The 20,040-nt window shown below is 49.6% G+C and overlaps 1 protein-coding gene across 2 annotated transcripts in view; it reads right to left on the bottom strand.

The window, feature by feature from the left end:
- CORO2A (coronin 2A) overlaps positions 1–20,040 on the bottom strand; it is a 67,714-nt gene that overhangs the window by 33,211 nt on the left and 14,463 nt on the right. The window contains exon 1 of one of the 2 annotated variants that reach the window (XM_023202938.3): positions 13,279–13,517. The exons of the other annotated variant lie outside the window; for it this stretch is intronic. The gene's annotated coding sequence lies outside the window, so the exon portion shown is untranslated. Of the gene's footprint in view, positions 1–13,278; positions 13,518–20,040 lie in introns of those variants that run through there. 2 annotated transcript variants of the gene reach the window in all.

Raw genomic sequence — 20,040 nt, 5'->3', positions numbered from 1 at the left:
GGTAATGTGAATGAAAAGAATAAAAGACAGGGGCGAGGAGAGCCAGATCACGAGCGGCCTGTGAGAGGGTCTAGGCCTCTTCCGTGGCCAAGCCCGTACCCATAACCCCAGGGGGCCTCCTCTTGGCCAGAGGGACCCTTCTGAATACCAAGCCCTGCCCACCCCACCCCCACCTCATATCACCCTTGATTTATTATTATTTTTGAGGAAGGATCTCGCTCTGTCACCCAGGCTGGAGAGCAGTGGTGTGATCATAGCTCACTGCAGTCTGAAACTCCTGACCTCAAGGATCCTCCTGCCTCAGCCTCCCAAGCAGCTAGGACTACAGGTACATGCCACCATACCTGGCTAATGAAAAAAAAATTTTTTTTTTCTTGCCATGTTGCCCAGGCTGGTCTCAACCTCCTGATCTCAAGCAATTCTCCTATAGCTGCCTCTCAAAGGTTGGGATTAAAGGCGTGAGCCACTGCCCCTGGCCTCATATCACCCGCTGATGCTCCCCATTCATTGCTTCCCTACAGAATCAAGGCCAAATCCTTTGGCCTGGCATTCAAGACCTCTGGCTGGGGTCTCATTCCATATTCCAAGATTCATTTATTCTAGCTCTTCTAAACAGCACCTTCCACCTTCCTCAGCACCTGCTCTTGCATCTCCAGCCCTCTGGCTCTTTGCCCTTCCCTCTCCTGCTGCTTGGCTTGCCTTCCCAATCCCCCTACCTCCTGTTCCCATCTCCACAAATCCCAATCCACCCCTTCCCTAGCTCCCAAGCCACTTCCTCCAGAGAGTCCTCCTTGATACCCCAAGTAGCAGAGATCTTGCTCTCCTCTGTTCCCTGACAGCCATCTCTCCCCTTGCCCTTAGCCCTTGACACTGTCTACCCTGATTTGGGGTTCAGGGTCAGTTCTCATTTTCTCTGCTGGCTTGGAGCTTCCTCGGAGAAGGCTCTGCTCCAGGTGTATCCAGCACAGTGTCTACCCTCCTTGGGCCCCCACCTTCCCTATTTGTGGGAAGGCAGGTTTGGCTGGGCCTACACTGGTCGAGACAAAGAAGGTGGTTACCCCGCCCACACAGCTGACCCATGAGGCTCTTCTCTGCGCTCAGGTCCTCAGCACGAGATTACACTGTGTGGCCTCAGGCAGGTCACAGCGATCAGGGCCTGACCCCTGAGGCAAGCCCTTTAGACAGAACCAGGTAGCAGGTCAACCTTGCAGGGGCTTGTGTATCCCGTAAAGCTCAGAAATTCCAACTCTCCTTTCGGGAGCTTTGCCCTAAACCGGGGCTGCTCTTGCCAGAGCTACAGGAAGCTGCACAGAATGTAGGGATGGACTGACTAATTAATGCCCATGTGATTCCAGAAAGGATTTAAGAAGACTCACAGAAATAGAATACAAGATAGAAGGAAATGAAAAAGCTACAAGAGGAAAAATAGGGACACAAGGAAAACGCAGGTAAAAAGAGATCACCTGAAATGCAGGAGGAGTTAAGCTAGGTGTGCTGCCAGGTCCACCACACAGAGGAGGTAGACCTTAGATTTGGGTCTGAGCTTCCTAGTGGCCAATTCAACAAGGAAAACAGAATCAGAAAGGGATTTATTTGATGTCCATAAGATAAAAGCCACAAGCTGCTAAGGAGCAGCACATCTTTTCTCTATAGTGAGTTTTGAGAGAAATGGGTACTGGGGGTCCCCTTGGAAAGGAACAACAAGGACAAATGACCTCCCTAGGGTCTTGGCAACTTGGTGGCAGTGGAGGAGCCGCCTTGGGCCTAGGCTGGGGGTGGGAAAGAGAGGAGCAAGTCAGCAGGCTCCGCTCCAGGCCCCCCACCCCTGCCTCACCTTGAGCAATGGCTGGGGGTGGCGGGAGTGCACCTGTCTGTGGCACTGGTGATGCTCACCAGACATCCCACTGGACTCTCGTCCTTGGCCGAAGGGATGAGAAGGGTGCATGTTTCAGATGGTGCAGCCATAAGGTGGTTGGTCCCTCAGGAAGCGTGTGTAGCAGAGCACTTTCTTCTACTGACTTACAGTGCAACAGAGAAATACACTTAGAGAGTGAACCGTGAGATAAGGGGTTCTTTGTCATGGAGCACAGCGACCCACTCTGACTCATACAGCCTATGCAAGTCTGGCCCATGGAGATGGCAAGTGGCTGCCTGCGCTTGGTATGGTCACAGAGAAGGAGACAGGACCCAGATTGTCTCAGGTACCCAAACTCTGGCGGCAGTGGGGAGCTACTGGAGAAATTAAAGCAGGGGAGAGGCTGGGTGTGTTGGCTCACACCTGTAATTCCGGCACTTCGGGAGGCTGAGGCAGGTGGATCACTTGAGGGCAGGAGTTTGAGACCAGCCTGGCCAACATGGTGAAACCCCGTCTCTACTGAAAATACAAAAATTGGCTGGGTGTGGCGGTGTGTGCCTGTAGTCCCAGCTACTTTGGAGGCTGAGGCAGGAGAATCACTTGAACCTGGGAGGCAGAGGTTGCAGTGAGCACCACTGCACTCCATCCTAGGGAACAGAGTGACACTCTGTCTCAAATATAATTAATAATAATTATAATAAATAAAGCAGGGGAGATAGAGGAACAGATTTAATTTTCAGATTTTCCTCTGACTACTGAGCAGAGGAAAGGTTAGAGCAGGTGAGAGGCAATGGTCACCTGGGCTGAAGTAGGGCAGTGACGTGGGCAGGATGGTGGGGAGAGGATGTTACTGAAATACCAAGGAGGTGGGATCAACCAAATGTGGTGCCTGAGTGCACCTGGTGGGCCTGGGGTAGTCGCTGAAATCGACACGACCTTATATTAACAACAGCCCTGGCCCCTCTGGACCCTCTGAGCTCTCTCCCTCTACAGCCCGTCTGTGCACCTGTAGGGGGTACCTGGGGTCTGGCCCAACTCCTGAGAGCCACTCCCCATCCAGGAGGAGTGAGGAGGCCGTGAAAGGCCTGGGCAACACCTCCCAAGCTCACAGTCACCTCTGTGGCAATAAGAAGTCACGGTTTTTGAGTGCTTACAAACTGCCAGGTGCCATTCCAAATGCTTTCCATGCATGAATAGAGCAAGTGGGTGCTACCTTGCTCCCCGGTTCAGATGTAGGTGTTGAGGCCAGTAACCCGGTCACACAGCTAGTGAACAGCAGGCCTGGGGGCTGAACTCAGCTGTAGCAAGCCTGCAGCTTTTGAGCCTGCAGCTCCAGGTCCTCACAGACAATACCCATGATGATAATAGCTCTTTCAGACCCATCACAGCCCTGGATCTCACCTCTGCCCCTAAGAGGAACTGTCATGATCACGACCACCCCCACTCTACAGAGAAGGAAAAGGAGGCCCAGGAAGCTAGCTAGACCCCTCTGGAAAGGCGCCCCACTTCCCCATGAATGAAGCCAGCTGACAGCAAAGGAGCGTGAACATCAATGCCCTTCTGCCCGCCCCCCAATCCTCTCCCCACCCTAACTCTTATTTGCACTGCTAAGATTCTTCCAGACCTGCTGCCATGAAGGGAAATTACACAAGCAGGGGGTGGGGCAGCCGCTAGCAAGGCCAGCTACCTCTCCCTTTGCGTGTGGTATGGAAGTGTATGCGTATATGCACGGGTGAAGCTTGTGCATGCGTGCTGGCCTGTGTGCGTACTGTGTGTGCACAAGAACTGCATTCATCAGGATGTTCATGAGTGCCTGTGTCCTCTTGTGGGTGTGCATGCACACGTGCATCCGTTTGGATGTTTAACCGAGGCTGTGTATATACACGTGCATGAGCGCATGCGTGTATCACTGCATGCATGATTTTAATGATTCAGCAATTCAGAGAACAGGAGTTTCATTTTCCCTACAAGCAGGCACTTGCCCACAAATAAGTACTGTAGCGGGCCCTTCACCCACAGGCTGGGCCAGAACAGCCTATTCAAGCCAGGTCTATCCCAGGCCACTCGTCCTATCCTGCCCCATTCCATCTGGCTGGGCCCACATCAAAGCCACAGCAGGCCTTCTCAGGTGTGGCACTCTGGGACAGACTGCTGGGGCACAAGGCAGGAGATGGCATCCATTCTGCTGCTGCAATCCCATGCAGGCTTGGTGGGCCTGATGCCATGGGATTAGGCTCCGAGGCCTGTGAATTCCCCACTCCTAAAAAGGATTTAGTCATCTCTGGGTTTTGCATCGCACTGAGTTTATTTCTTTTTTTTTTCTTTGAGAAGGAGTCTGGCTCTGTTTGCCTAGGCTGGAGTGTGAAGTGGTGCTATCTCGGCTCACTGCAACCTCCGCCTCCTGGGTTCAAGCAGTTCTCCTGCCTCAGCCTCCAGAGTAGCTGGGATTACAGGCACGTGCCACTGTGCCCGGCTAATTTTTGTATTTTTAGTCGAGACAGGGTTTTGCCAAGTTGCCCAGGCTGGTCTCAAACTCCTGACCTCAGGTGATCCACCCACCTTTGCCTCCCAAAGTGCTGAGACTACAGGCGTGAGCCATTGTGCCCGGCCTTGAGTTTATTTCATAATGCCTGACAGTGGCTCACAACTCTCCTGCAAGGTAGGTGGGGATTATTTTCCCCATTTGCTGATGAGAAAACTGAGGTGCAAGGGAAGTGACTAGACTGAAGTCAAGTTATGATGAGCAGTGCAGGTGTGAAGTAGTCTGAGGACTAGTTCAGAGACCCCGCTTCCTGCTATGCAATGTGCTCCTCTGTGACATACATGTGGGGTGTGCGTGTGTGTGTGTGTGTGTGTGTGTGTGAGAGAGAGAGAGAGAGAGACAGACAGACAGAGAGAGAGAGAGAGAGACAGAGACAGAGAGAGTTTCCTGCCTGTTCCAAAGGCCCCTCTTCCTTGCCCAGCCCTAAACTCATTGCAGGACAAGGGTTAGCTGCAGGGTGGCTGAAACTGAACCCAAACTGGGTGTGGTGCAAACCATTATAATAGATTATTCATTAATTGTATTGTTTGTGGCTTGACCTGATTTGGTCTTTGAACAGGATGGGTAGGCATTGCTGGCTACCAGTTCCCCTTTGTAAATTTGTGGTTTCACATATAATATTTGAAGTTTTATCTTTTCTCTCTCTTAAAATTTGACTTGTGGGCACAGTGAGCTGCCACCTGTAAGTGCCTGGTGAGAGGGTCTGAACCACCACACTTATGTCATAGCCACAGTTAGGGAAGATTAGAACCACAAGTTACCCAGTTGTTTCAAAAAATTGAAGAGAGGTCACCATTAATCAGGATAAAGACTGCTCTATGTGAAGGTGCTCTACGAAGGCTGAGAATTCACACAGTCCACATCTCATTATGGGGGTCCCTCACCTGGACTCCAATCCCTGACCCACTATTATCCGTCACAGTTCATCTTGATCCTGGCTTTGGCCCCAGACTTGCTGGGAAAGCTCTTTTTTGTCATCCAGAATCCTTATGGGGTCTCTGATCCACCCATTGCGGGAGGGATATCTGGCTCTGAAGTCAAAGCCCATGGAGGGTAAGACCACCCTGCTGCCAACCTAGGCATCTGAGTAACCATTTCCCACAGCACCTTCCTTTCTCACCAGGCAGGAAGAAAACAAATACAAGGCTCAGCTACTTCTCCTTTGTAAGGATTTTATTCACAACTGGCCTCTGTGAATCTGAGGCCAGGCCCTGGTTTAAACCACCACCTCTTGGCACAAGGTGTCTTAATTTTTGCCTTGCACTGGCCAGCAACAAGGTCTGAAGTGATACAGCGGGATCCAGGGTGCTAGGACCTAAGAGTCTCACCCCACAGGGTAATTTTTCCTCCCTCCTTCAAAGCAAGAAGGGTCCTTGCCACTCTCCACAGAAGTAGGGTAACTAACTGTCTTGGTTTGCCTGGGATTGTGGAGGGGTTCCAGGGATGCAGGACTTACAGTGCTAAACTGGGGGAAGTCTCACTTAGGCAAACAGGGGTAAGTTGGTCACTCTCCCACCACCACCACCACCAAGGTCTGTGTGTAACAATTCTTTTTTTTTTTTTGAGGTAGGGCCTCACTTTGCTGCCCAGGCTGGAGTGCAGAGGTGTGATCACAGCTCACTGCAGCCTCAACCCCCTGGGCTCGCGCAATCCTATGACTTCAGCCTCCTGAATAGCTAAGAACAAGCATGTACCACCATGCTTGGCTAACTTTTTTGTAAAGACAGGGTTTCACTCTGTTGCCAGGATGGTCTTGAATATCTGGCCTCAGGCAATCCTCACACCTCAGCCTCCCAAAGTGCTGGCATTACAGGCATGAGCCACTGTGCCTCGCTTACACATAACAATTCTATTGTAAATCCCTAGCAGCCCTGACTTTGTCAAGTTGCCTGCAAGAGAGGAGGCTCTAGAATCCATTTCTTAAAGAGCCCAACATACTGAACCAGAGAATAGAAATTTCGAAGCAGAATAATCCAGGAAGCTTTATAAAGAGAGGTGAAGAGGATTTCATTCAATCTCCAATCTTCATCCGATACTGGCTTGGTGCTTACTCTGCGCCAAGCCATGTCAGGAGCAGGCCTCGGAGGGGTCAGAGATGAATAATTCAGTCACTGCTCTCCACATGTTCATACCTCTTAGGAAAATGGCCAAGAGCAGGAAGAGATGAGATGGTGTGACCTTGAGGGACTGCTAACATGCAGGGCAGGGGCTTGCAACTTTGCACATTAGAATCACTTAAATCAGACTACTGGGTGGGGAACCCAGATGCCAGCACTGCTTAAGCTTCCCATGTGATTCCAGTGCATGTTAGGAGCAAGGATAACAGAAACACATCATGGATGTGATACAGTAGTTCTCAAAGTGCAGTCCCCCATTAACTATATCACTAGGGAACTTTTTAGAGTTGCAGATTCTCAAGCCTCCTATCCCAGACCTACTGAATCAGGCATTCTGGGGGCGGGGCTCACCACTCTGCTTTAACCAGCCCCCCAGCTTCAAGTTTGAGACTCAGTGGTGTAATGGATGGTTTGGCAACACCTGAACCCACTGACCAATCTTAGCATCACTAAAAGAGATAACCAGACATTATGTGCTGCTAATATGAAGCAACAGGAAACACTACTTATAAAGTGGCCTCGCCAAAAAATGAGACCCAATATTGACCGAGTCTTTGTATGTAACTACACACACAGAGTGTGGAGAAACATGTTCAACAGCCACACAGATGCAATCAGGAAAAAAACACAGGAAATCCTACATGCTAAATTTTCTGGTTTTTAACATCAACTCAAAAAGCATCAAAGACCTAAACAGAAGAGCTAAAACTACAAAAAACCTTAGAAGAAAACAAAGGGCAAAACCTTTACAACATTGGGCTTGGCAATGATTCCTTGGTTATGACACCAGGAACAGGCAACAAAAGAAAAAAAATAGACAAATTGTATTCATGGAAATTAACAACTTGTTTGTATTTAACAACTTGTTTGTATTTGTATCACTAGCAACAGAGTGAAAAGGCAACGTATGGAATGAGAGAAAATATTTGCAGATCTATCTGATAGGGTGTTACTATTGAGAATATATAAAGAAGTCCAACAACTCAACAACAAGCAAGCAAACAATTTGATTTGAAACAATCCGATTTAGTGCACTGTTGGTAGGTAAAATGGTGCAGTTGCTATGAAAAATAGTATGGCAGTTCATCAAAAATTTAAAAATAGAACGATCGTATGATTCAGCGACTCCACTTCTGGAACATACACCCTTAAAGAAACGAAAGCAGGGTCTGGAAGAGATATTTGCACACTCGTGTTCATAGCGGCATTATTCACAATAGCTTAAATGTGGAATCAACCCAAGTGTCCGTCCACAGATGAACGGATCAGTAAAATGTGGTATATTCATACCATGAAATATTATTCAACCTTCAAAAGGAAGAAAATTCTACTTTGGGAGGATGAGGTGGATCGCTTGGGTTCAGGAGTTCAAGACCAGCCTGGGTGACACAGCAAGACCTCATCTCTACTAAAAATAATAATAAAAAAAAAATTGGCTGGGCATGGTGGCACACACCTGTAGTCCCAGCTACTCAGGAGGCCAAGGTGGGAGGACCACTTGAGCTCAGGCGTTAGAGACTGCAGTAAGCTATGATTAAACCACTGCACTACAGTCTGGGTGATAGAGCAAGATCCCGTTTCAAAGAAAAAAAAAAGGAAAGAAAGAAAGAAAAGAAAAGAAAAAGGAAGAAAATCCTGACACATGCTATAACATGGATGAATTTTGAGGGCATTATGCTAAGTGAAATAAGCCAGTTACAAAAAGACAGTGTGTGATTCCATTTATATGAGTTACTTGGAGTAGGCAAAAATCCCAGGGACAGAAAGTAGAATGGTGGCTGCCAGGGGCTGAGGGTAGGGAGGAATGAAAAGTTATTGTTTAATGGATATAGAGCTTCAGTTTTCCAAGATAAAAAGAGTTCTAGAGATGGATGGTGGTGGTGGCTGCACAGCAGTATGAGTGTACTTAATACACTGAACTGTACACTTAAGAATGATTTAGATGGCAAATACTATACTATGGGTATTTTAGCACAACGAAATATACATATATATATTTTTAAAAGATCTGGTTTCTTTAAAGATGACAAGGAAAAAGGGACAAGGGTCATTATAGTTCAGAAGAGACTTAAGAGATCAGAGGCATAGCAGGAAGTGCAATGTGCGGATCCTGAGTGGATACAGATTCACACAAACCAACTGCAAAAAGGCATCAGGAAGCAATCAGGGAAAGCGGAGTGGGCACCTGACAGTATTAAAGAATTGTTGTCATTAGGCGTGGTAATAATACTGTGCTTATATTAGACAACAGTCTTTATCTTTTAGAGACATATACCTACTATTCAGATGAAATGACATAACATCTGGGATTTATCTTAAAATAACTTGGGGTTGTTGGACAGAGGAGGAGGGAATAAGCAAGTAGAGATGAAACAGGCTGCTGATGGCTACTGAAAGTGGGTGAGGGTACAAGAGGATTTATTTGAATCTTCTCTTTAATTTTGTGTGTGTCTTTACATTTCCACTGTAAAACATTTAAGCAAGAAAGAAGCAGGAGAGCACAAAAGTGGCCCAGGCCCCGGAGCTTGACTGTCAGAGTTCTAATCTTGACTCTAAATGGCCCTGTCCAACACAGAACCTCTAGTCCCACAAGGCTTCTAAATTAGAGTTAAAATTAAATAAAGTGTAAAATCCAGCTCCTTAGTCACACTAGCAATATTTCAAGAGCTCAAAAGCCACATGTGCTTAATAATCACAGATGAAACCATATAAGCAACACCCAATGAACACTGTAATTAAAGAACACACCCATCTGTGAACAAAGTTCTGTTGGACAGTGCTGCTCTATCATTTCCTATCTGCCACTCTGGGCAAGTTACTTAATGTGTCTATTTCCTCACCAGGAAAACCAGGCACTACAAATACACATAATAGCTAACACCTATATTGCTGATTAGGTGTTAAGTATGTTCCACATACTAACTCAACCCTCATGCATGTACTGTCGTAGCCCCATTTTTAAGATGAGGAAACAGGGCACAGATAGGTTAGATAACTTGCCTAAGATCACATAGTTAGTTAGTGGCTGGGCTGGAATCTGAAGCCAGGCTGTTCAGTCACAGGTCCACACTCTCTCTCAGGGGTTCCTGGACACTTACATAAGGTGAGACGCGCAGCATGCAGAGTGACACTTGGTGCATACTTAGTGTTCAAAAGACATTGGCTAGTAAGATTGTTGTGGTCCCAATGTGCACAGGATACTGAGATGTGATTTAACACATAACAGGTACGTGCCGGGGGCCCAGCATTTTGGGGATCTAAGTAAAAACCCCAAACCAGAAAGCATAAAGCAGCCTGCCAGGGGCTGAGTGGCTCAGGAGAGTTCCAACTCCTGGTGCACACCATGATGAGGGGGGAACAGACACACACATGCAGAAGGCTCGCTGACAATTCCGACTGATCAAAAAGAATCCAAGAGAGTGCATTTGTGCATCTCTCTGGGCTGGGCTTTCCCGGGTGGAGGCCAGAAGGCCCCGCCCTGCCCTAGTGCTGAGGGGCCTGGGAGGGGGTGAAGGGGCGGGGGAAGGAGCCCTTTGCTTTTTCTCCATCAGCACAGCCCAGGCAGGGAAGCAGGAGCGCAGCCATCCAGGGACCCTCCTTTGGGGATCCACCATCACGTGAGGCAGAAGCTGTCTGTAGCCAGCAAATGCAAACAGTCCTGTCCTCAGGTCTCCGCCTTCCCCACCCCCGTGCCGCCCATCCTTCTGGTCCAGCACAGATGCCTCTCTGCAGGCCCACAGGAAGTACAGATTGAGTCAGAGAGCAAACCAAGACAAGGCCTCTTTCTTCCTGATGAGATTAGGCCTGAGGGAGTGCCTTCTTCCCACATCTGACACTGCCCAGAGCCACCTCCTCCTGCCCTGCCTCCTCCCCAGCCCTGCCCCCACGGCCCCCACCTGCTCTCTACCCCTCTCCCAGGCCATGCCAAGGCCTGAGCAGCCTTCTTTCTTGGGGACTCAGGCCTCACTTATTCCACCCCCAACTCTGGGCCTGCACTTTCCCTTAAAACCCACCCCGGGTCACCTCTGTCCTCAGGATAAAGTCCTCTGCTGGACTTGGGTTTTGAGGTCCCTACATTCCCCGAGTCTCTGACCTCCTTCTCATCTCCCCAGACCTGTTCTCTGAGACAAACTGGTCTGTCTGCTCTCCCCTCAAAGCATCATGGTTTTCACAAGAGAAGGGGAGAAGCAAAAAGAAAATAAAGAAGCATCATTTTCCCAGATAATCCATCTTTGCTCACACCCCCTCCCTCCACCTAGAACTAAGCCAGCCCAGGTAAGTCGCTGGGTGGCTCTTAGCAGGGCTCTTAGAAAGCCCCTTCCTGTCACCCCACCTTCCTGGCCCAGCTCCAACAGAACCACCTCCAGGGAGCCTCCCCAGCTCTCAGACTGAGCAGTCTCTCCATCCCATGCGGTCCTATCCTGACATTTGGGGAGGTAGCCAAAGGCAGGGAAAAAGAAGGCACCAGATTCAAGCCCTGGACCCCTTGTTGTCTCTATGCCGTAGCACTAGAGTATCCTCATATTTTTCTCATAGAATCTAGAAGATTAAATGAGATCATGTACGTAAAAGACCTTGCATGTGTCTGGCACAAAGTAGGAGCTCATCTCATGGAAGTGCCCCTCCTCGCCTCCTTTCCTGCCCATTGCGTTTTTTCCTTCTCTTCCTTCCTCCCCCACCAACACACCCATAGGACTGTCAACCCTAGATGGTTCTCCCCTTCTGCTGTGCCCACCTACAGCCCTGTGGGTACCCAGGGGGAGGCCAACCTGACTCCTGGCTTGAGCTTTCACTCACACCAGCAGCTTCTTTCCAATCCCTCCTTGGGGCACTAGGAGCCAAGGGGCTGGGCCTATCACTGTCATAGCAGGTGTGCTGGTCAGGCTGGAGAATCCTAATTCTTTCATTGTTGTTGTTGTTGTTGTTTTGAAATGGAGTCTCGCTCTGTCACCAGGCTGGAGTGCAATGGCTTGATCTTGGCTCAATGCAACCTCTGCCTCCGGGGTTCAAGTGATTTTCCTGCCTCAGCCTCCCAAGTAGCGGGATTATAGGTGTGCACCACCATGCCTGGCTAATTTTTGTATTTTTAGTAGAGCAAAGGGGCTTCACCATGTTGGCCAAGCTGATCTTGAACTCCTGACCTCAGGTGATCCGCCCACCTTGGCATTCCAAAGTGCTGAGATTACAGGTGTGAGCCACCGAGCCCAGCGGAGAATCCTAATTCTGACACCAATTCGCTCCATGACCTTGGGCAAATCTCATCCCTTCTCTCGCTTTCTGTTTCTATCCATATAATAGTAGCAGCCCTGCCCTGCCCACCTGTTAGGACAGTCTGCGGAGGGCGCTGCAGCCTGTACACGCCAGACACACGCGGGACCACAAGGGCAACAGAGCTGTCCAGCCGTCAGCTGTCCTGAGAAGGTCTTGTCCTGCCTGGACCTTCTGGAGACAGAGCAGAGCTTCTTTCTGTTTAATCCCCCAAATCAAGCCCTGACCAAAACTCCACACAGGTTTATTGCCCCACAATCTCCTTATCTGGGAGTTTCAAGCAACAAGGGTCACTGGGGATTTTCCAAGACACCTCCAGGAGGCTGAAAATCTGATGGCTCCACTTCCTGCTCACTGTCCACTTTCTGGCACAGAGCTTTCGGACCTGTCTTTGGACAGAGAGGGACACTGAGGCTCAGAGAGGAAGAGCGCCTTGCTTCGGGTCCCACAGTCAGCCCGAGGCAGGGCTGAAGCTCGGTAACTCTGGTCCTGGGGTGGGCATACAACCAGGGGTCCTGCATTCTGTTCTCAGCACGGACCCACTAATCAGCCCTCACTCTGCCTGCCTCAGGGACCTGGGCCCAGAGTCAGTTCAGCCGACATCATCAATGCCCATTCTGAGCTTGATGCCATGCTGGGCACTGTAGGGGAGATGCATGGACAGACCCAGACAGCGTCAGTTATGGGGGAGCACAGAGGATGGGGGAGGCCCCCACGTAATCAGCAAGCTCAATTCAGGATCACCGGGGCTAAAGCCAGCGCTGCAAGTTGCAGCAGGGAGATGGAAATCTGGGGAGTTAGGGAGGGTCCCCGGGAGGACACGACTGAGCTAAGCCTTCAAGGTCAAGTAGAGCAAGCCCAGCAGAGGAGGGAAGGGGAGGCACCGGGGTAGAAGGCGCTGTGCTAGGTCACGCCTGGCTGTGGTGTGCAGAGATGGAGCCAGGAGCTTGCTGCGCTGGGGTGGGGAGGCTGGGTCTGAGCAAACGCAGGCCAGTAATGGGGCTGCCGCTGGGAAAGAGGCTGGGGCGCAGTGCTGAGGAGGTGGCGCCTGAGACAGTGGGGAGGCATCGAAGTTTGTAACTGGGGGAGTGACATGGTCAGAGCTGAAGTTGACTTAACCCCTGCAATTAGGAAGTTAGGACATTGAGCTTGGGAAACGATTTTCTTTCCTCAACTTTGGGCTGGTATCTAAGGAAGAAATTAGTGGGTTTCATTTTATGTCCAGCTCCAGTGGGCTGGAGGGGTTGCGGAACCCCATGAGGAGGAGGGGCAGAATTCTCAGGCCTTCTGTGCTTGGACTCAGGAGGAAAAGGGTGTGACTGCCCTGTGACAAGAGTCCCCAGATACGACTGAGGGCCTGCCTGCTCCTGCAGATACTGGCAGTCCCACACTGCACTTCTAAGCTCAACCCCACACCCCACTTCTGAGCTCGACCCCATGCCCCACTTCCAAGCTCGGCCCCACAGCGGGAAGGGGATGGGAAGTTACTCTCTCACCTGCTTGTTAACATGGAGATAAATGCCTCTGCTCACCCGTAATCGGTTCCCCAGGCAGAGTCTGCAACAGCTGGCAGGAGAGGATGGCCAGGTACCTCCTCTCTGCCTCCAGCCTCCAGGACCTCCACCTAAATTGTTTGTTCAGGCTGGGCCTGCAGGCCAGAAAGGCAGGAGGCCAGACTGATTGCCCTTCTCAGATTTCCAGTGCCAGCAGTCTGGGTTTATGAGGATGAAAAGAGTGCAGGAAAGATGTCAGTGCCCCTGCGGGAAAGGCACTTCTGCCCTCAAGACTGGCTGTGAGGACAGGTGGCCCCATCGCATTTACATGTGTTTGCCTGCTGTGTCACAGCAGAGCATCTGAGGGTGCTCAGAGTCACCTGGAGGGCTGGAAAAAAACAAACCCAGATGGTGGCTCACGCTTGTGACCCAGTACTTTAGGAGGCTGAGGTGGGAGGATCGCTTAGGGCCAGGAGTTCCAGACTAGCCTGGGCAACACAGTGATTCTGTCTCTACAAAAAACAAACAAACCAACCCCCATTGTTGGGCCCCACCCTAGAGTTTCTGATTCAGCAGCGTGGTTGAGAGCTGAGAGTGTGCACTTCCAACCAAGTTCCAGGTGACTAGGAAGCCTCTGGCCCAGAGGCCACTCTTTGAGAACTACTGCTGTACAGCCCAGCTCTGTGACTCACAACTATTGCTCAGTTTACCCCTCACAACCACCTGGGGGTGCGGAGGATTATCTCCACTTTGTGAGTGTGGCCAGGACACTCGGCAGAGCAGCGGCGTCAGTTTTCTGAGGTCACGCGATTAATAAGCAGCAGGAACTCCTGTCCAAACTCCAAGAGCTCCATGAGCACTCAACCACCCCCCAACCTGGTAGCCGCTGTGGCTCTGCTCCTAGGCTGGCTTTCTTAAGTCTACTTCTCAATATATAAATTGCATGCTCTGAGGCCAGCACTCCAGAACCGGGAGTCCCAATCCTCTCCGTCCTCCTTCTCGTGGTGCTCCACAGCTGAAACAAAACCCACCTATTGTGTCTGCTGTCCCATAACAGCTTCGCAGCCCAGTACATGTGCTTAAGATACGGGCTTTAGAGTCAGAGAAACGTGGATCCAAATCCAGACTCACTTCCCTTCTCTAAGTCTCGGTACCACATCGCCAGGTTGCTATGAGATGAGCAAGGAGCAGAGCATGTAGCCCTTGGTCCAGGTGCAGTGGCTTATGCCTGTAATTCCAGCACTTTGGGAGGCCGAGGCGGGAGGATCCCCTGAGGTTGGGAGTTCGAGACTAGCCTGACCAACATGGAGAAGCCTCGTCTCTACTAAAAATACAAAATGAGCTGGGCATGGTGGTGCATGCCTGTAATCCCAGTTACTTGGGAGGCTGAGGCAGGAGAATCGCTTGAACCTGGGAGGCAGAGGTTGTGGTGAGCCAAGATTGCATCACTGCACTCCAGCCTAGGCAACAAGAGCGAAACTCTGTCCCCCTACCTCCACCACCACCCCCAATAATAAAAAAAAGAGCGTGTAGCCCTGGCCCATGGTAAAGTTCTCAACAAATGGCAGCAACCAGTGGGCCAAGGCAAGCATTTGAGTAGCTTTCCTAAACCTCTCTGTGCCTCAGTTTCCTAAGCTGTAAACCGGGGTCCATGATGGCACCTACCTTATCAAGGAGTTGTTCATTCATATAAAATGCCTCAGAGCAGTGCTTGACAAGGGCCCAGCCAGGTGTTAGTCTCCTACATGTATGTTCCTGTTTTGTCAAATATATTTCAGTCTGAACATAGGCTCTTCATTGACATATGTAAATAAAAACATTAAAGAATAGAGTAGGCTACTGTGAAGTCAAAATGTAAAAATCTTGGCAGTGATGGTGATATGGTTTGGCTCTGTGTCCCCACCCAAATCTCACCTCGAATTGTAATCCCCTCGTGTGGAGGGAGGGGCCTGGTGAGAGGTGATTGAATCATGGGGGCGGTTTCCCCCAGGGCGTTCTCATGTTACTAAGGGAGTTCTCATGAGATCTGATGGTTGAAAAGCGGCAGTTTCCCCTGTGAGTTATCTCTCTCCTGCAGCCCTGCGAAGAAGGTGCCAGCTTCCCCTTCACCTTCCGTCACGATTGTAAGTTTCCTGAGGCTCCCCAGCCATGTGGAACTGTGAGTCAATTAAACCTCTTTCCTTTATAAATTACCCAGTCTCAGGTATGTATGTTGTTATAGCAGTGTGAGAGTGGACTAACACAGACGGCTGCACAATGGGCATGTACATCATGCCATGGAATTTTATACTTAAAAATGGTTAAAATGGTAAACTTTGGTATGTATATATCACCATCATTTAAAACATAAAGAAAAGAGAAATAACAGCACCTAGGTATCAGCCCACAGCTTTCCTGAACTCCCTGGCAGCTACATCTCTGCTTCCATGTTGATTTCCTCGGAGCGCCTACTTCTTTTAGCCCCTTCCAACCCTTGACCTTAGAGTTGGTCCCTGATGTGACTTCAAAAGCAGGGGGCGGGGTGCGGGATGGCCCTCCCTGTCTGCTTCCCCTTTCACTCCTGGCTATTCAGGGCCATCTCTGCCAGGGGCCCAGCAGAGGGGCTTGGTAGGGTGAAGAGGCCTTGCTATTTCCCCAGACACCAGGAGCCTCCCTGCTTCAGGACACACCTGGACGATATTTCCCCAGGCCCCTGGCAGAGTCATGGCTGTGGCTCTTCCCACCAACCTCCCTCCTCCCGGTGAAGGAAGGGCCCCTTGAGGGACCAGGGCCCCCCTAATTAGCACCAGCTCCCACTACCTGGCTCCAGTAGGCTCTGCCCCCTTTTGCTGTGTGATGCTGTGAAAGCCTCTCTCTGGCCTCCAGTGTCTCAACCCATTAAATGGGCAGGAGCATCCCTGCCTGTCGCCCTCCGGAGGCTGTAGGGAGGCTCTGAGGGAGAATGGATGCAGAGGGGCTGGTTTATTATTACACGACACAATCGCATGGAGAGGCAGCAGCACTGGGGCTACTGACATGGTCGGGAACCCGCCTGCAGGGCTCAGACATCAGCCGTACCACACACCAGCTGGGGGACACTGGGCTGGTTATCTACCTCTCTTGGACTTAGGTTTTCTCATCCATAAAATGGGGATGATAACAATAAATGAGTTAATATCTGTCAAGCACTTAGAACCCAGCCTGGCACATGGTAAACTCAAAGTAAGTATGTGTTAAATAACTAAACTCCAAATAAGTAAATAATGGTAACCTTTATTGAGTACTCACTGTGAGCCAGGCACTGTCCTAAGATATTTACCTGAACTCATGGATTGAAATGAACATTTAATAAAAATGAATATGGGCTTTGAACAGGGCTTACAGATTAAACTATGAAGCACAAAGTGTTCATGGTCCTTTATTTTTCCTCAAAGCAGCAATACCTAAAGATCTAAACATTCAGGGGAGGGGTGAGGGGTGTCACCTGTGCTGGGAAGCACCAAAACTGTCTGAACCGAATGAAAGCAGAGAAAGCCTTGTGCCCCTCATCAACCCATGAGTGCTGATGTAGAATCTAAAACTCTAATTCTTCAATTTTTAGCCAGACCCACTAACTCTCTCCCAAATGATTTTTATTACATCTAGGGGCAAGCACCAAATACAATACCCCAGAATTCTGCTCTTCTTTCTCCAGTACCCCATTTGAAGAGTCTGAGGGTTTTGGCTCGTACCAGTCTAGTGATGGGGAGAAGACATGCTCAACCGGTGGACTTCCTCGCATCTACTGAACAGAAATCTACCATTTTCCCCACTGCCCTATCTGTTCCTGAAGCCCCGCCAGCCACATCCATTGCTTCTGCCCCATGACAGCCTTCCAGAGATCGAAGACCTTTTGACTCAGGTCCCTGAGATGGCTCCATGTGGGGTTGGGGAGTTTCTTGTGCGACTTGGTTTCCCACGTCCTCCCCATTTTGGTTGCCCATATGCTCCAAGCCGTCCCTGGCTTCCGGGTCATACTCGAACTCTGCAGATGGGGGCTGAGAACTCCTCAGTAGAGCAGGTCCCCAAAAGGATCCTTGACGTCACATCTCAGAAAAACAGCACTAGCCAGACCCCAAGAGATCATGGGGCACAGAAAGAGGAAACGGAGTCAGCATGCCAAAGGCCACCCACACAGGGCAGAAGCAGGAACAAGATCCAGGTCTCCAGCCTCCCAGTCCAAAAGAGTGCGCTAAAACACAGAACAGAGTCCTGTCCTCCTATACCTGGATACAGTACCAAACATTTTTGTTCCTTATCTGTGTTGCTCTAAGTAATAGTGGAAACTTGTCTGTGGAGGGACAAATTCCAAAGATGGTTAGGAAAGAAAGGCCTTATAATTGTGAGCTTAGGGCTCATTGGCCTTATCTAGGCTCTCCTGGACTCACAGCTTTGAAAGGTGAACTGTGTTTCTCCAGAGAGTGCTTTAGGCTGGGAATGATGGCAGACCTTAGGTCTTTTCTGCTAGAAAGGCCGGCAGAGCATCAGCAGCCCCCGCGATGCGAGGAGAAAACTGGAGCACATTCACTCCACCCACATTTTCCAAGTGCCCAGCTGGAGACAGCCCTCGTGCTGGGCTCTGTGGACGGAGGTATTCCCATGGGGTCTGGGAATGGGTAGAAAAATAGAGAAATCCTACTCTACTGGAACAATGCTTGGTCACAAACGTGGTGGCGTGTCAGAGGTGGCAGGAGCAAGGAAAAGACCAGGAGGTTAGAGCAATGGGCTCCAAACCTTTTTTTTTTTTTTTTTTTTTTTTTTGAGATGGAGTCTGGCTCCATCACCCAGGCTGGAGTACAGGGGCACAATCTTGGCTCACTGTAACCTCTGCTTCCCAGGTTCAAGCGATTCTCTTGCTTCAGTCTCTTGAGAAACTGGGATTACAGGCATGTGCCACCACACCTGGCAAATTTTTTTTGTATTTTTAATAGTGATGGGGTTTCACCATGCTGGCCTGGCTGGCCTCAAACTCCTGACCTCAGGTGATCTCCAAACTTTTTTGATCATTCACTTCTTCTGCAAGAAAACAAAAAACAAAAAACAAAAAACAAAAAAACAAAAAAACTGAGCTCACACCCCATTATCTTATATTCTATACAAGTAATCATTATCAAACCTCGCAAGACAAAACGTACACTGAGTGAGATTCATCACTAACCAGACTGACTGTAAGTATGTATTTCAAAGTGTCCCCTAACATAAACAAACACACAAACTTGAGCTGACTTCTTGTCAGACTTATTAGCTTGTCACTGTTTTTGTCCTGGGTCTTGTGGCTGATGAAGTGATTGCACTGGAAACCCCAGTGTTAATTCTCTCACTTTTTTTCTCTTTTACATTTGTTTTTATTAAAAAAATTTTTTTAGAGACAGAGTCTCGCTCTGTCGCCTAGGCTGGAGTGCAGTGGTGCCATCACAGCTTGTTGTCGCCTCCAACTCCCTTGAGGAGGACTCAAGCAATCCTCCTGCTTCAGCCTCCTGAGTCGCTGGGACGACAGGCATGTGCCACCACGCCCGGCTAATTTTTAAACTTTTTCTTGAGACAGGGGTTTGCTATGTTGCCCAGGCTTGTATCACATTCCTAGCCTCAAGCGATCCTCTTGCTTTGGCCTCCCAAAGTACCAGGATTACAGGCCGGCACTCAACCTCTTCCATTTCCTTGTCTTCACGTACTAGCATCATTAGCATAGTAAGTAAGCACTACTAACAAGTCATAATTTTTCAGTAGGAATCTTTAAAAACCACATGTCCATTTCGTGAGGGCTAGTTAGCTCAAAGTGGTGAATATCATTTGTAAATCCAATCTGGATTAATTAGTCTAGATTAACCTGGATTAATTAACCAGGTTAATTAATTGGGATAACTTCCAAAAACAGACCAAAGAGTAAGGTCATTACCCTTTCTCAGAGTGTTTCCCCTTCTCTCTGGAGAGTCCTGGACCACATGAGACACGAGGCTGCCCGACACCCCAGCTGGGGAGTGTGTCTCCACCTGGCAAATGTGAGTAAAGCTGAATTTTTTTTGTTTTATTTGTTTAGATAATTTTTCCTGCACCCCAATGTGCATCTTGCATAGATCACTTTGGAGGCAATTGGGATAGAAGATGAAGAGAGTCAGAGATAATTTTTAAGCTCAAAGGATGGCAGAAATGATCTAGTCTACCCTTCACTTTGCCGGTGAGGAAACAAGAACCTGAGAAGGGATGTGACTTGTCCAAGGTCACCTGGCTGATCAGTGGCAGATCCTGGAGAGAATGCACATCTCTAGGCCTTGATGCTACAAATGGCTGCTAAAAGTGGCCACAGTCTAGCTCTTTACTGGTCCTTTTACTTTACTGTGCCTCTCGGTTGGCTTCACTCTGAAGCCTCATTTTCCTCATCTGTAAAATGGAACGAATCAAACCAGCTCTTGGGCTGCTGTTTGAGTGCCCGTAAAGTCTCGCTGACATCTGTGGGCTGGGAAGAAACCCTTCCCTAGGCTCTGGAAGGTCCTACTTGAGTGGCTGAGATCTGGGACTGCTAGAACATGAGGATTCTGCCTCTGCCTACCAGCCACAATAGTGACTCTGCAGGACGCCGCTGCTGCCCAGCATTGTGCTGGCCTGGGCCTGGCGTGTTGGTGGGCAGCTGTGGACATGGGTCCTGGGTCTCATGAAGCAATGACCTGCAATCCTGCTCCTATCTCTCATCCTCCCCATCTTCCAGGTCCTTCCTGCCTTCTCCAGGCTGTCCTCATCTCAGATCCCACC

The sequence above is a fragment of the Piliocolobus tephrosceles genome, chromosome 14 (genome assembly GCF_002776525.5).
Source record: "Piliocolobus tephrosceles isolate RC106 chromosome 14, ASM277652v3, whole genome shotgun sequence".
In the NCBI taxonomy this organism is placed as follows: domain Eukaryota; kingdom Metazoa; phylum Chordata; class Mammalia; order Primates; family Cercopithecidae; genus Piliocolobus; species Piliocolobus tephrosceles.
This window is presented reverse-complemented; position numbering and strand designations above follow the sequence as displayed.